The sequence below is a fragment of the Solanum pennellii genome, chromosome 8 (assembly GCF_001406875.1).
Source record: "Solanum pennellii chromosome 8, SPENNV200".
NCBI classification, from domain to species: Eukaryota; Viridiplantae; Streptophyta; class Magnoliopsida; order Solanales; family Solanaceae; genus Solanum; species Solanum pennellii.
This window is the reverse complement of record NC_028644.1, coordinates 7,855,607-7,873,674: the sequence shown is the minus strand read 5'-3', so window position 1 is coordinate 7,873,674 and position 18,068 is coordinate 7,855,607. Positions and strand designations below refer to the sequence as shown.

General features: G+C 35.9%; 1 pseudogene; it reads left to right on the top strand.

Annotated features, from left to right (window-relative positions):
• Window positions 1-436: 436 nt before the first annotated feature.
• Window positions 437-16,996, top strand: LOC107028681 (annotated as a pseudogene).
• Window positions 16,997-18,068: the final 1,072 nt, after the last annotated feature.

Genomic DNA, 18,068 nt, shown 5'->3' with positions numbered 1-18,068 from the left:
TATATATATATATATATATATATATATATATATATATATATATATTCAACCCTTAAGCTGAAAATAAAAAGAAATTTATTTATCTATTATTCACTTTACATTCGATATCCACCTTAAAGTTAAATTAATTTTAATTCATGTTAAATGGGCTCCATTCGAGTATTCCTTTTTGTCCCTTTTACTTGTTTAATTTTAACTTTTCACTAGTCATTTTTGACAAATCAAGAAAAAAAGCATTTGTTACCAATCATGCCTTCAATTTATTTAGGCAGTTAAATGTTAATTTTTTTTAAAAAAAAGTAAAATATTCTGAATTGATTTTGAAATTCAATCAATTAATAAAAATAAAATGATAAACTTATTATATGACTTATTTTTTTTCTTTATATTTATCTTGTTTGAAAGCAAAATAGTTTTTGCCCAAGAAAAATAAATGTACACCTGTCCGGATTTTGCTAGGCCTAAACATCTCAAATGATCAAACAAATCGCTGATCACAATCTCTTTTTGATCGAAACCCTAAACCTTTGATCGATCGATCATCTATCGAAGGAGAAGAATGAGCGAAGAGGGTGGAAAGATGAATAGGGAAGCTCCGGGGACGGTGGCAGCCACTGGCGAGCCATTGCCGGCAAACTATTACTACGGGACATTTCAAGGAGTCGCCAATTATCAAACTCCTCCTTCGCAATCTACCCCGGTCTTCGGTTTCCCTTAACCTATACCTCCTCCTGGTGTCCCCGTTGTTCCTCCCTGTTACTATCCTCATGGTTATCAGACCGTTCAAGGTGATTTTCTTTTCTTTTCCTAATGTTTTTCAAATTAAAATGAGAATATAGAAGAGTCAAATTTGTTTGTAGTTCCATTTACTTTGTTGGATTTGTGTGCTTAAGTTGAGGTATAATTGGTATATCAAATAAGATAATTTGGATATGCTGGGATTAGAAATGGATTATAATATGATTAGATATAGATATTTGTCTGTTTCAACTTATGTTGCAGGGTTTGATTGAAACGGAGTTTTACAAAAGAAAGAGTTTTTTGGAACTTATTATTTGGTTTAAGTTGTTATATACACCATTGTGAAAAGAAAATTACAATATGATGTCAACCAAAGATATTCTCATGGAAGTCTTGTCAAAATTTTCAAGAGTTGTAATTTTGAAAATCAGACAACTTATGTGCTACAACAGGTGGAGATGACCTTTTGTGCGGCCATGCGTATGACTTAAACTTTTATTGGAAGCATGCCAGATATCGGGATCTCATGTCACCCTTATTTTTCATCATTGATCTTAGTAGTTAAATGATATATCGGAAGTTGCAAAATTTGATAAATGGATCAGGTTCAATGATTATGTTGATAATACACTAGTATCTCGTGTTGTTGACAAAGATCAATTGAAAATGCTGAGGGCGATTTTCATTTTGTTTGAAGCCACTTCTGGATTAGTATATAAACTGGAGTAAGAGTTATATTTGTCCAGTTAACGATGTAAGGGAGATACATAGTTTGGCTGAAATTTTAGGAACTAAGAGTAATTTTAAAGTGATCCATAATGGAGTATTGGAGAATTGTGAAAAAGAATTAACAAGCTGGAAGAATCGATACTTATATCTGGGTGGAAGATTAACTTTTATTACTAGTGTACTTTATGCTACGCCTATCTATAGATGATATCTATATTCCAGTTCCTGCAAGTGTAGTGAGAAAAATTAATACACTAAGAAGAAATTTTCTATGGCTAGGTAATTATGAGAAGAAAAATTCACCTAGTCAACTTGATACCTATCAGTTAACAAGAAGAAAGGGGAATTAAAAAATTGAAGATGTAGAACCAAAACTTGATGATGAAGTGGTTATGGAGGTTTACTACAGATAAGAACTCAATGTGGAAGGATGTAATCAGAATCAAATATGGAGCTGAAGGTAATTGGACTATAGATCGTGCGAACATCTCTTATGGGGTTAGAGTATGGAAGTCCTTCAGGAACTTATGGTCGTCAATCATATGCAAGTCCAGACTCAAGGTAGGGTATTACTCAAAGACATCTTGTTGGGAAGATTACAGTCTAGATCAAGTCTACTGAAGTTACTTTTTTCCATACATTTATAATCTTTTATCTTTTGATGACAAGGAAAACCCGCAGTCGCTACCCTTTGGATGTGCACAGGGTAAAAACCTCTCTCCTATGTAATAACTCGCAAGCCACATAGGAGGTAACCCTCACTATCTAAGCCCAGTGCGACGAGCTCGACTCAAAAGGCATATCTCTGGCAAGGGATTTTGAACTTGACACCTTCAACATGGAAGTCCCAAGCCCAAACCACTAGGCCACCCCGGAGGGTCATACATTTATAATCTTTTGCCAACAACAAGGGGAAATTATGAGAGTTGTGGACAGAGCAAGGGTGAAACCTTAGCTTCAAAGGATTATTAAATGATTAGGAGATTGACATGATTACAAAGTTATGCAAAACCTTATCACAATTCAAAGGGCTTCTGATGATTACATGATATGGAAAAGGTACAGTTAGGGGAAGTTCTTTGTGAAGTCAACTTATAGAGAATATAACCTTTCCAACAATCGGGTTGGATTTTGGCCATGGAAGATGATATAAAGAGTCAAAATCTCAGTTAGAGTTTCTTGTTTCATTTGGTTCTTGGCAAAAGAGGTAGTTTTGACGTAGAATAATTTGGTAAAGGAGCTACCTATTATGTTTTAGATGTTACCTATGTGGAAAACAAGAAGAGATTATTAACCATCTCTTTTTACATTGTAAGTGAACAAACCAACTCTGGAAAATCATTGTCAACCTAAAGGGAATAAGTCGGACTATGTAGGAAGAATAATCGAAGTGCTAGCTAGTTTGAGCAAAGATGGAGGATTGTCTCATCATAGAATACCTAAAAGATTCTAAATATGTTTTTGATATTCTAGACTACGTGTAAGAAGACATTGTTCTAGGAACTTACTTGTATTTCACTCTTTGGTTACCCACACAACTTGTTTAGGTCAATAGGATACCTTGTTATATTTTGTTTTTTACCATTCTTAAAGGAAATATTAATAAGATGTCACTCTCTTTGGAACAGACAATAAAGGAACAAGCATCACGCAATTCAAAAGAGAAATTACAGAATTTTATATACTTATAAGAATGAGATAGTTGCAAAGATAGGTAATCGAAAATATGTTTTGTCGTTTCAGCTCCACCGACCTATAATATTCCATGAGTCCTAATTTATGTGAAGATGTTTGAGTGAACACTAATTTAAGAATGAAAGACTTTTGGAACTTGTAGTCTAAAATAGGTCATAGATAATTGCATGATATGTTGCTTAGACTTTTCAAAAATGCCTCCAAAGCTAGTGCATTTCTGGAGAATCTGACACATGTGCGGCAACATTTTGGGGAGTCCGAGCTACAAAGGTTGTGTTGCTATAAATCATCTTATTAAGAGAAATGAGTAGTTTTAAGTTAATTGTTACTAAATATTATAAAAATGTGTCATTATTTATTTGTTCAAAACAAAAAACGAAATATTTTACTCTCGGGTTTTCAAAATATCTGTAATTGGCTCCGGTAGCTTTAGACCACCGGAGTATTCTTTCAGTATGGAGGAAAAGGTCTTTTTCATTAGCGGGGATAAATCTTTCGAACTCAAGAATACAGGGGATACACATTTCAGATGGTTTTCATTGATAGAAAGAGGCAGGAGATTTACAAGTAAGGTAAGCTTAGATTCGCACAATCTAAGATGGGTATGTGAGATCCTAATACAAGCTTCAAAGGGTTATGGACAACTATACAGAAGGTGGGGTAGAAAACAACAGCACAACCTATACAGAGTCTATCAAAACTTCAACGTATATGGCAGATTCGTTCGCATTGAAGTATGGCATGGCTCCTCTAAATCTGCAGTAATCATTCCGGAGATGAGCTTTAACAGTGGGTGGACAGAATTTGCGACTAAAATCATTCGATTTCTGGGGAAATTCAACAAGTCAGGGCCACCACCAATACCGTCTCTATTGACAAAATCCCATCGGGCTGCTGCTAGCATAGTAAGCTGGCCAGAAATCAGCCAACCAGCAAGCATAGGTGGAGTCAATGACAACCATCCGCTCCACAGAAGCTTAGTCGGCACTTTCAATGACCCTTTTCATCATAGCCCGAACCCTGAGTTAATTAAAAAATGGTTCATCTCTATATGGAAAGTCACTGCTGGTTTCAAAGCCACGCCCCTTGACCACAATAAATTCCTCTTCGAGTTCCCTTCGAGACAAGAAGCAATAAGAGTTAAAGCTGGGGAATGGTTCTGGAACGGAAGGCACCTCAGCCTGTCGTGGTGGTCAAAAAATATCAACTCTCAGACAGGGGAGCCATCGGAAAACATCTGGCTAAAAGTATTTGGGATTCCCTTAAATGCTTGGACCATGGACACTTTCGAGCATATAGGGGATGAATGCGGAGGCTTTATTGGAGTTGACGAAGATACAAAGAACAGATCCCACTTTCTCTGGGCTCGTATCTGTGTCAAAAATTCAGTCATGAAATTCCCGACGAGTTTGAATTTTGAATTTGCTGCCTGGTTGTTCGATTTGGCATTAATTTCGGAGATCCGGTCCTCTCCATTACCCACTGGACAAAACCCTGAGTTGGCTAGGGTTGGAAAGCTGCTGGGAACAGAGTCCCATTCAGTCCCACGTGATATCAGATTTAAAAATCCACGTGAGGAATCTTTGGACAAAAGAAAAGGCAAGTCTTATTTAAATTTCAATATAAATGGGCCGGCCCAACACTACCATGGGAGAACTTATTTAGACTGGAATAACGATTATTATTCCAAAGGCCCAAACAAAAGGAAGCAACACAAGGAACATAACAGAATGCAATCATGGAGAGCCTCCATAGCCAAAGCAGACCCATGCAGCTTTAAACCTTCAACTTCCTTCAGTGCAACGTCCTTTGATGCTTTGGAATTGGAAGTTCAAGCTACTACACCGGAATTTGGAGCATAATGCAGGAGTTTTTTCACAGCTTGAAGCGGATGATGAAGCAGAAATATCTCCTCCTTCTTTGGGCATATACACACAAGATCCTATTCCCATCTCAGGGTACGATTCCAGTTCCAGTCTCTCTTCCCAGTCGCTCAACAGTTTTCTGCCTCTACCGTGGCATAATGATCATTCACCACAAACAGTTGATTCACCGACTGTTGTGGAAACATCAAAATGGACCAAATTTACTATGATGAAGGCTTGCAAAGTGCTTGGGGTAAATGTTTCAGGTTTCGAGCATGAAATTCTGGATATTATATTAAGAATGGAGGAAAAGAGGAAAACTCAGATTCTTGAACAAGGGAAGAAGTCTGGGGACGCTAAAAAAGGGAAAAGCAAAGCAACAAATGAACTTAAAAAACTGGATTGGGGTCTCCAAGATGGAAGTGGAAAGAAAGATAGGGGCAGGCACCACAACTCTCATTCCAGATGAGAGTTAAAATACTCAATTGGAATGTACAGGGTCTCAATAATAAAGATAAGAGAAGTACTTTGAAATCTCTTATCCAAAAGTGGGGAGCAGACATTGTTTGTTTACAGGAAACCAAAATAGAGTCTTGGAATCCATCTCTAATCTGACAAATATGGGGGAATAACTGGCTCCCCTGGGCAGAAGTCAAAGCAATTGGCACCAAAGGTGGACTGTTAATTTTATGGGACAAAAGAGCTTGGAATTGTGTTGAGTTGGAGGCAGGGGCCTTCTCTCTATCATGTAGATTTGAGAGCACCTCTGAAGACTTCAAATGGGTTTTCACCGAAGTATATGGACCTCATACCAACCCAGAAAGGGAGGACCTTTGGTTGGAGTTAGCATCAATCAGGGAGTTGTGGTCTGATCTATGGGTCATAGGAGGAGACTTCAATGTGTGTAGATTCGAGGATGAAAGGCTAAACTGTAATAGAAGATCCAATGCTATGCAGGGTTTCTCCAATACCATTTTGGATCTTGAATTGATTGATCCTCCTCTCCAAGGAGCACAGTTCACCTGGTCAAGAGGGGAGGAGACACTCCAAGCCTCAAGAATTGACAGGTTTCTTTATTCATCAGAATGGAGTGAGATGTTCAGGGCTATCAAATAATACACAATGCCAAGAGTATTTTCAGATCATAAACCCATCATCCTGGAAAGTGGAGATTTGGAGACATCACCATCCTACTTCAAATTTGAAAACATGTGGCTTCAAGCAGAAGGCTTCATTGATATGTTAAAAGGATGGTGGCAGTCCTACAGCATTCAGGGAACCCCAGACTTTGTGCTGTTGCAGAAACTCAGAAACCTAAAGAAAGATATTTCTAAGTGGAATAGGGAGGTGTATGGAAATATTGAAACCCAAAGAACTAAAGCTCTTTTGGAGTTAGGGAAGTTGGATCATTTAGCTGAACTCAGAACCCTTTCAACACAAGAGAAAGCACAGTCCTTGAATCTGAAACTGCAACTTCAACAGATTGCAACAGCTGAAGAGATCTCATGGAGGCAAAAATCTAGATGCTTATGGCTTAAAGAGCGGGACAAGCACACAAAATTCTTTCAGAGAATGGCCAATTCATATAGAAGGGGTAATTCCATTGACAGACTGAGAATAGGAGATGAACTGATTGAAGATAAAGGAAGGATACAGAATGTCATTCTGGAGTATTATCAACAAATGTACAAGGAAGATGAACCCTGGAGACCCTCAGCTGTTTTTGAGAACATGTCCACCCTAAGTATAGAAGAAAAGGAGGAACTTGAACTTCGTATCACTGAACTGGAGATCTCTAATGCTCTTATGGCTTGTGCCCCTGACAAAGCCCCAGGACCTGATGGTTATACCATGGCTTTCTTCCAAAAATCATGGTGCTTCATTAAAGAGGATATACTAGCAGCTTTCAATTTCTTTCACCAGAATTGACAAATGGTGAGGTCTTGTAATGCTTCTTTTATTGCTCTAATCCCAAAGACCACTCTTGATTCTCCAGTCTAGCACCTCATTAGCAATCAATGATGCATCAGTTATTTGCCTATTCTTTAAAAAAGCACTCTGCTGCCCCGAGACTAAAGAATTCATCACCCTTTTCATCCTTTCTGCTAGGATTTTAGCCAACAACTTATAGACACTACCTATGAGGCTTATAGGCCGATAGTCTTTAAGCTCTACAACACCTTTCTGGGATCTTATGTAAATTGGACATAGAGAAAACTTTTGACCAACTTAACTGGGCCTATCTAGTTAATATACTGAAACAAATGGGATTTGGTGATAAGTGGATAAGATGGATATACTTCTGCATTTCAACAGTGAAGTTCTCAGTTTTGATCAACAGAAGTCCAGTTGGATTTTTCTCTACTCAAAAGGGGTTGAGGCAGGGGGATCCACTCTCTCCTTATCTATTCATTCTGGCTATGGAAGGACTATCTCAGTTACTAGCTAGGGCTAAAGAACTTCAATGGATTCTAGGATTTCAAGTAGGCAGCAATCCAGCCACCACTGTCAATGTATCTCACCTTCTTTATGCGAATGACACTCTCATTTTTTGTGGAGCTGACAGGCAACAAGTCTCCAATCTAAATACCACCCTTATAGTTTTTGAAGCTATCTCCGGACTCTATATTAACATGCTCAAAAGTGCTATATATCCGGTTAATCAGGTGGACAATCTAGAGGAGCTTGCTGTCATACTTAGTTGCAAAATAGGATCGTTACCCACCACTTATCTAGGTCTTCCCTTGGGGGCAAGTTTCAAATCTTCTGGAATTTAGAATGGAGTTATTGAAAAAATAGAAAAGAGACTTGCTACATGGAAAATGCAATACCTCTCTATGGGAGGTAGGCTCACTCTCATCAACAGTGTACTAGATAGTATTCCTACGTACTGCATGTCTCTATTTCCAATACCAGGTTCAATTTTGAAACAAATAGATAGGTTCAGAAGGAGATTTATACGGGAAGGAAATAGTCTCACTCGCAAGTACTCTCTAGTTAAATGGAAATCAGTAACTCAACCTAAGTTTCAAGGAGGCTTGGGAATCAGAAATCTCCAACTTCACAACAAGAGCTTACTCATGAAGTGGCTCTGGAGATATGGACAAACTGAGGCTGGGTTTTGGAGAGACATCATCAAGGCTAAATATGGCATTTAAGATCACTGGTGTCCAATGGAAAGCACTGAACCCCATGGTGTTGGGGTCTGGAAACACATAAGCAGTTTCAAAGATAATTTCTTTGAGGAAGTATCCTTCAAGGCTGGTAATGGACTCAAGATCAGATTTTGGCAAGACAGATGGCTTGGGAACTCTAGGCTAAAAGACTATTTCCCCTCCTTGTTCCAGATAGCCTCCAACAAAGAAGCAACTATAGCCCAGTACAGAGACAACAACCATTGGACACCTATTTTCAGAAGGAACTTCCAGGATTGGGAGATTAATGACCTCCTTTCCCTCTTAGAAACTCTGCAAAACACTACATTGGTGGTCGAAGATCAAGACAAGATTCTTTGGGGTAATTCTAAGGAGAAGACCTACACTGTGAAAGAATGTTACAAAAATTTGAGCTCCCAGAATGGCATTCTACTAATTTGGCCTTGGAAACATGTCTGGAAAACTAGGCAACTCCTCAAAGTTTCTTGTTTCACCTGGACAGCCTTGAAGGAAGCATGTCTAACACAAGACAACCTCAGGAAAAAAGGTGTAATCCTCATCAACAGATGTGTCATGTGCAAGCAAACCAATGAGAGTGTTAATCACCTTTTTTTGCACTGCCCTGCAACAATTAGCTTATGGTATTATTTCTACTCTATGCTTGGTCTACAATGGGTAATGCCCTACAACATGAAGGATGCTTATGCCAGCTGGATATTGTGGAAAGTTGACAAATCCATCAGAAAGATCTGGAGAATGATCCCAGCAACCATTTTTTGGAGCATATGGAAAGAGAGAAACAACAGATGCTTTAATGGAATATCAACCTCTTTATGCACTCTTAAAGCCCAATGTCTAGTTAGTTTATTTAGCTGGCACTTTTATGACAATGTAAACAGTGTGGATAACCTTTCGGATTTTGTTAGTTCCCTATCTCTAGTACAGTAGAGTAGCAGGGTTCGCTATTGACTGTTTCACAAGTTTTTGCCAAGCTAGCTCCATATTTTCTGTTTGGAGCAGCTTCTTTGCACAAGGTGCTTTTGTAACTTCGCATCTTCTTGATGCTTTCTAATATCATTTAATTACTTCATCAAAAAAAAATGTGTCATTCTTTTTAGGACCGACTAAAAATGAAAGAGTGTCACATAAATTGGGATGGATGGAGTTATTGATTTAAAGTAGTCTTTACTCTGCAACTCAGTTTTTGGTTGTAATATGGAGACTTATAGGTATAACATTAATTTTTGTTGAAGAATACCTATATTCGATTATGCAACCCAATGCAGCTTTTATTTAATTTAGTTTAATTTCGAGAGCAATAGGGGTGATGAAATCACCATTTGAAAATTTATCCAAGAGAGTTGAAACCATGGTGTAAGGGTCGCTTGTGTGCTACTTGACTAATTCCACGAGCTAGTTGGTACCTCCGGCTAGTACACACCAGGTAATTTTGTCTTCCATGGCTTGGACATTTTAGAAGAAATCACCAAGTATTTTTGCCTCGCAAGAAATCGAACCTGAATACATTGACATTGAATGGTCCTTCTAGTCAAGTAAAAGGTATTAAAGTTCCATGATCTGTTTTAAGAAGTGTAATGATGTTAAAGAAACTACTAAGTGATGTGTCCCACCAAATCTGGTGGTCTATTTATCAATCAAAGGCCAAATTCATCACTGTGTATAAGATCATCTCCAACCCACCTATATTTTACTCTCCATTCTCTCTATTTGGAGAGTAAAATAAAGAATGCTCTCTCCAACCCCTCTCCATATTACTCTCTATACTCCATTTATAGAGAGGTGAACGGTATTTCTCCAAATTTGGAGTACTATTCACAATCTCTATTTCACTTTTTCATTATTATATTATTATTTCTATTACTTTTTAATTAACATATTATTTTATATATAATTTCATTAATTAAATATCTAATATTCATAATTCTTTTTTAAATGTAATATAATATTTTAAAAATGTTTTTTAGTATATACTACTTTAATTTCAAATTAAAAGTATTTTAATTTGTTTTCTAATTTTCATATGTTATAAATTTTCATTTTAAAGAATATAAAAAATTAAATGGCAAGATGAAAAATTTAATCTAAAAATACAATACATGATATGATAATTTAAGTACAAGACAACAATACAATACATAAAATAATAATTTACATACAAGACAAAAATACAGTACATAACATAAAAATTTAAAGACAAGATAAAATACAATGCATAATATAATAATTAATTGATCACAATAATACTTTAGTAATCCAATAGGTCGTTTCCAGATCTAGCACTATTCGGAAAAAAATAGGATATGATTTCGAATATTGTTGCGATTGTGGTTGTAATTGCGGTTGTGATTGTTGATTTTTTTTTTCAAGTATTCGTTGTTGTTCTCTTTGCATGCATTTGAATCACTAATAGTTTCTCAAAGCACCGATTCAAGATGTTGTAGAGGCTCCAACTCCAACTATAGAAGTGGTGGTAGATGAAAATCTTTGGTTTGAACAACTTTTAGCTAGACATAAATTAAGGACAAAAATGCTCATTTTTATCTCCGTAATGCATTATAGAGCATTTATGGGAGCAAAATAATGATTTTGAAAATTGCGTGTTTATGTAATTTTATGTCATTTTTATTTGAATTTGCCCCCCTAATTTATGTTGCAATTTATGTTATTTAAAAATTTAAGATAAAATATCATTTTACATCACATTAAAAATTATACAAGGTAATTATTTGGAAAAACAGAAATATATATTACGAAATAAGAAAATAAAAATGAAATAGAAATAATAATATAATATTGAGAAAAGAGAAAAAGATTCCTTTTTAGAGAGTAAAATAGAGAATTGGGTTGGAGTTGGTTGTCTGAAGAAATAGAGAACTCTATATTTGAAGAGTAAAATAGAGGATTGGGTTGGAGATGCCCTAACATGTGACAAGATTTAAGACTGGTTGTGGAACAGAGGATGGGGAGCGCTCATATGGTATTTAATTATTTATCTCTTAATGTTCTCTGAAAGTGAACTCCCAAAAGTACTTTTGATTTTGTTGTGTGAGTTACACATGCTTCCTTTGGTCCTAGTGTTCCAAAATTTGACAAGGATCACTGATTGTGAGTCAAAAAAGGTAATAAAGAAAGTTAACTATGCTGAGAAATCATGTTATACTTCTTATAATAGTTTGTGGAGGTTTAGCGTGTTTTTCTCATCCACGTCTGAAAACTATTCATATTAAGGTAATTAGATACTAAAATATATACATGTATTTGGGTTTAATTAAAGCTTGTTAAAGGTTTATGCGAATGAATTTCCTGGGGCTTTAGTTCAGCAGCAAAGGCAGTACGTGGAGAGAAAGGCATACTCACATGTTTGAGTCTTGATATGAACCAATTTTGGTATTTAAGTAGAGAAAGGTATAAAGATAATTCGTTATCCACTCCCTATTGAGGCTGAAAACAAACAATTTCTCGATTGAAATAAATGATAGGTCTGGAAGGAAAAAATTATGAGATGGTGATAGAGAATAGAAGAATTGGTCTTTCAATATCAACCTCTTAAACCATTTTACTTTCCTTATTAGTTGGTCTTAAATGTGTTGTGAGAAGTAAATGTGATGGATAATGAGTATTGTTACCAAAACCTTATTGACTCTCTTAGTTGTTAGTACAACCACAACAACATACTCAGTGAATTCCCACTAAGTGGGGTTTGGGTAGAGTAGAGTAGAGTATACGCTGACCTCACCACTGCCTCGTGAAGGTAGAGAGGCTATTTCTGAAAGACCCTCGGCTTAAGTGCATCAAACCCTAGTAAAACAAGAAGAAAATTGTTAAATAATGACAAAAAGTCTCACATCGGTGATTAATGAGATGAGTGAACTACTTATAAGGCTTGAAAATTCTCCTCCCTTTGAGCTAGCTTTTGGGGTGTGAGTTAGGCCTAAGACCTGATTTTCACATGGTATCAGAGCAGGGCCCGTCTCACCCGAGGTTAGGGCTCCCAAAGTCAAATTGTCACGCACCAGATGCTAAGATTTGGGCGTGAGGTGAGGTGTTAAAGAATGACAAAAAGTCCCACATCGGGAATTAGTGAGATGGTTGGATTCCTTATAAGGCTTGGACAATCTTTTTCCCTTTGAGCTAGCTTTTGGGGTGTGAGTTAGGCCTAAGACCTAAGTCAACATGGTATCAAAGTAGGGCCCTCTCACCTGATGTTGGGGCCCCCAAAGTCAAAATTGTCCATGCACCAGACGCTAAGTATTGGGCGTGAGGTGGGGTGTTAAAGAATGACGAAAAGTCTCACATCGGTGATTAATGAGATGGGTGGACTCCTTATAAGGCTTGGGCAATCTTCCTCCCTTTGAGCTAGCTTTTGGGGTGAGAGTTAGGCCTAAGACCTAATTTCACAAAAACAATGAAAAAAGCATAGCTAGAAAAGTGATGTAAACTCTATAAGAAAGAAACAATAACAACAACCTCTCTTAGTTGTTGATATTAGACATAAAGTTTTCTTGTTCGATATGGAGTGCTCGTTTGATAGGAGGGATTAGGAAAATATTAATCATGCATAAGAGAACGATGTTTGGCTTGGGGTGGAGGGATGAGGCAAAAATATAATTCCCGTAAATGAAATATTTTATTTTATTTTTGAAACGGGTAAGGTTAAATTCTTCCATATATATGTTGGCTACCTCCTAAAAGGGATGATTACAGATTTCCTATCAAAACTATAATTAGATCTATATCATCTATACAAAGTTGTCTACACCAAAAAAGTAGAGATATTATACAATTCCATTTAGCTTTGTGGATTGAATTGGATCTATCTTTAAAACATCTTCCATTTCTTTCTTTCCAGACTGACTACCATACACATGAAGGTATTAGCTTCCACCATCTCTTTTGACTCTTAATGCAATATTTTACTGGCCATAATTTTGGTATGATAGGTAAGATTAAATACTGCTCAGTTTGGCTGTCCACATAAAATGAAACTCCTGCATAACTTTATGCAGAGTATTAAATTATACTTGCATTAAGCATGCAGGATTCTATACATAATTTTGTGATATAAGTATTTAACAACAAAAAAATGCCTTTCAAGTAGGTAATTCCTACGAGATATTCTTTGTTATGTTATTCATTGGATAACAATCATGATATTATTTTTTAGCATATAACAGTCCCAAAGGATTGGTGTGTGTTGGGTGTTGTTCATGGAATATCACATCTTTTTGTAGATTTTCTACTTTCTGGTATATACGAACAAGTTAATTTACTTGAATTTTAATAAAATTATTACTTTATCCAAAAATAGTCCCTTGATTGTTATTCACTGCATAAATAATTCTTGCATTATAATTCCTGCAAATCAAACAACTTTTTGTGTCATAGGCTAAGGAGGCAAGTCACCTAACAAAATATTAGTGCAGATGGTGTAGTCTAAACCCCTTTGTTGTATTAACATTCTAATTTTCATTGACCATCCAAAGTTTTAGTTTCGAGTCTTCTTTTCTACTGCGCTTGAGTTGTGTGCGTTTGAAATTTATGATAACGATTTTCATGCTATATGCAAAAAGAAACTGAGAAAAGGAGGTTATTGCTTTTGTCAGCTCACCTGGTATTCTTGTTGACCGACTCTTGATGTTCATATGACAATACCTGGCAATTTGATGTGATTGCTTTAGCTTGGTGGTTGGAACCTATGAATATTGATGTTAATCAGTTTGATGTGCACTTAAAGTGGAAGAGGAGGGAGTCTCTTATTTGTCTCTCAGTTTCTTTCTGATTTAGACCTCACATTTGTTAGTGTAAGAAACTAGTCAAATATATTTTGTTTATGTATCTGGGTAGATAAAGTTGTTTTGCAGTAAATATGGGCTATGGCGGGAATTTTGATAATGCTTCTTTAACTAGGGCATCAAAATTATGGAGAGAATTATATCCTTCAGGGTGGCTTAGATGATTTGGTTTGGGATTTCCACAATGCATGTCTCAAATTCGAAACCCCTTTCCTGCGACAGCTGGGGGTTGGACTTCGGGGTCGAACTCGTTGCACAGGGCTAATGTGGCTTACCTCTCCTGTGTGGTCGGCGAGCTATTACACAAGATCCAGGTTCACCCTGTGGGCACCCAAAGGGCAGCAACTGCGGATTCCCTTGTTATCAAAAAAATTATGGAGAGAATTTAGTCAATGAGGCTTAAGTAGGCATCAAATTTACGGATATAATTTTGTCAATGAGGCTTTAACTAGGTATCAAAAGTATATACAGATTGATCATTGATCAATAAGGCATTAACCATGTGTCTGATACTTCCTGCCTTATTGAAGTCCGAATTGCATTAGAAGTACAAAATTAGGTAGCTTTTTCTTTCTTGATTTGCAAAAGTAACACATATAAACAGGGGGATGGATACTTGTCAGTTTTAAATACTTCCCTGCATTTCCTTTCAATCAAAAGTGGAGAACTATGAGATGATTTTCATTGTTTTGGTGCTTTGTGTAGTTTATCTTCAAAGGGGATCATTGGCTATTCAAAAGACTAATGTTTAGACTTTTATATACCATATTCTCATTTTTGGCTTCGCTCTGATTTTAGGTTATGTTTTTGCCGAAGGTAGACCCATAAGGGAGCATCGGCTTCCTTGCTGTGGTATGGGAATTGGCTGGTTCTTGTAAGTTCCTATCTTTGCCTTTCTTTTCCTCCTTTCCTCATTTGTTTGTCTGAGGAACTAAGTGATGTAATAACCTTCAGTGACTTATTATTATAAATTCTTCGCTCACCAAAATCAGTCACTAAATTTTAGCTAAGAGAAAAACGAGGTCAGACTTTAGATTTTTGGGCAACAAAAAAGTAAAAATGCGCACAGGGGTAACAACTTAGAAACATAGAACCTAGTGTGAAATTTTCTAATGGATTTACTGGGGATCCTGACATTGATGGACCTGATCATTATAAACTAGATCTTATGATTCAGGGAAAGCTCAACCGAAAATGTTAACCATGATTTGTTCTCTAATGCTCTTCTAACTTTATTTGCAAGGTTCATTATTGGTTTCTTTCTTGGTGCCATTCCCTGGTACATTGGAGCTTTTCTTCTTTTGTGTGCTCGGCTCGATTATAGAGAAAAACCTGGATTTATTGCATGCACCTTAGCAGTAAGTTTATTCATCTCTTGCAATATCAATTCATTTATTTATTTTATTTTTGATCAGGTATCAGTACATTTATTTGGTCAATTCATTCTTTTCTTTTAAATGGCTATATCAATTAATTTATTGCATATGCCTTTTGTATAATGGCTTTATTTGTGCAATCTCGAGTTTCACGTGCATTTTCTTTTTTTCTGAGGTTAACCTATATTGGCCCAACATTTGAGGGAATTGAGAGATGAGATTTTCAACTGTATAACATGTATGGTTGTATTTGTATGCACTGGCAATTCTAACAAGTTACTGCCTGTTGCAAGTTTAGTGTAGTCAAAGCTCAACAGTCATGCCTTCTAACCTGGGCATGGGACTAGCTTGTTGAAGTTGTCTCAGTGGAAAAATGTTGGGAATTCCTTGATTTTTGTCGCATTATATTGTTGAGCATTGTGAAAGGATGTGTTCTGATTAGGAACTAGGAGAGGAAATTCTAACAAGTAGACTTGCATGTTGCAGTAAAACTTGCAGACTATAATAGATGAAACTTGGCCTTTCTACACTAAGTTTCTAGCTACATATTTCTCGATTGACTGTCTTCTTTCATTCACATATCATAAGAATTCAGAAGTTTGTTGGCTGAGTAGAAGAAAGTAGATATACATATGAGGCAGCACATAGACCTTATCCTTTGGGAGGGATGTGACAGATGGTTCGGGAAGGAAACTATAGACACCTTTCTTTCTTCTTTGGGGAGAATTTGGGATGAGTGGTATTGAAATTAGTCTAGTTCCTAAATTTTATACTTTTTGGAACAGTATAGATATGTGCATCACATGTTCAATTACCCTAGAGCTCCTCGCATTATAGGTTTCCCATATAATGTAGATGTGTAACATATTACTGCCTTTTCATAAACACATGAAGTTTGAGCATATATTCTGTTTGGGTGGCTCTCCGTAGAAATTTTATATCAATGTGCTTGCAGCAGAAGTTAATAATCTTGAATGGAGGAGGATCAAGAACTAGAGGAGTTATGCACTGAAGGCTTTAATTTCTGGACATGTGTTTATATTCTCATAAACCTTTAGGTTTGACTTCATTTTTAAAAAATAAACCTTTAGGTGTGACTTCATTTTCAAAAAATAAACCTTTAGGTGTGACTTCTCTAGAATCGTTAAGAAAATATTGTTAGACAGATTTGTGAATTGCGAATACAAAGCAAATACTGTTAAGAAAATGCTCCTTATTTCATGAGTATAACATCTTTATAGTAGAACTTTTAGTCGTTGAAATAGGACCAAGTGGTGGCATTTTTTAGCAAAATTTGAACAACAAATATTTCCTTTAAATTTGAGTATCTGTTGTTGGCTCGTTGGTGCTGAAGGGGTTGAATAGTTTCAGTTACGGACCGTTTGATAAATAATTATCTGCTGTTGCCAGAACACCAAAGGAAAACATGGTACCAGCATTTTCACACACTTCTGGTGCTCTGTGTTATTCTTGCATGTTTTAGCTATTCCGCCTAATGTCATTCACTTTGACTATGTTCATATTGTTCTCTCATCAGGCTACACTTGCTTTGGTTGCTGTGACTCTTGGTGTAACAAAGGTAAATTATACCTGGTGAGAGACCGATTCATGCTGCAAATGGTAAGTAAATTATACCTGGTGAGAGACCGATTCATGCTGCAAATGGTGTAAATTTTCGCACATATATTTATTCATAAAGGAAAAAAAAAAAGATAAATGAAAGGGAAAGGAATTTTCACGAATATGTCCACCTAGTAGGATTTCACTGGATATGTTGTTTGGAATCATTTTTTATCATTGCAATTTGTATATAGCAGATACCAACTGAGTGATGCTTATATTCTGGTAATGCAATTCTAAGTCTTGGTTCAATGTATTCTTCCAAGTATTTGTTAAAATGGCCGATATAAATGCAGTATTTGATTTGGAGGATTGTACTAAATTGTTTTTTGGATTCCTATGGAAGAGGTTGACGATACATTTAGCATTGTATCGTTTTAGGTTATTTTGTTTTGGTCTATGACAGTGTCTCCTCAATGTCTTAAGTAAAATAATAAAAAATAGAGAATGATCTATTTTTGGTTTCTGGCTTATTAAGTCATTTTTGAAACTTATTATGAGTCATTTTTTATTTTGTCAAAACCTTCCAACTTATTTAAGTCATTTTTGACTTATTTAAGTTAATTTTTATATTTGTCAAACACTTTTAGAAGTCAAAGACTGACTTAAAAATATGTTTGATCAACTTTTTGGATTGGTTTAAAAGTTGGTCAAACCTACTTTTAAGTTAGTTTTTGACTTCTACAAGTGTTTTACAAATATAAAAAATAAGTTAGAATGTGTTTGACAAGGTAAAAATGACTTAAATATGTCCAAAATGACTTAAAATAAGTCAAAAATTTAATGTAGGTCTCCATACTTTTTATTTTGACTTAAAAGTCATTTCAGTTTGATTTTTTATTTTTTGATTTTAAAACTTTTTTTTAAAGCCAATACAATCACCCTCTAAAACATTTTTCGGAAAAGGACCAAAAATGAATCTGGATGATTCCAAAAGATCTAAATATATTCATGCATATATTTTGCCAAAAATACCGTCCTGGTTATATTTGTGGCTTACTTGTACTAACATGAATACTAAGTAGGTGTTTAAACAAGCAATTTTATATCGCAATATGAAATTATGAAATGTCA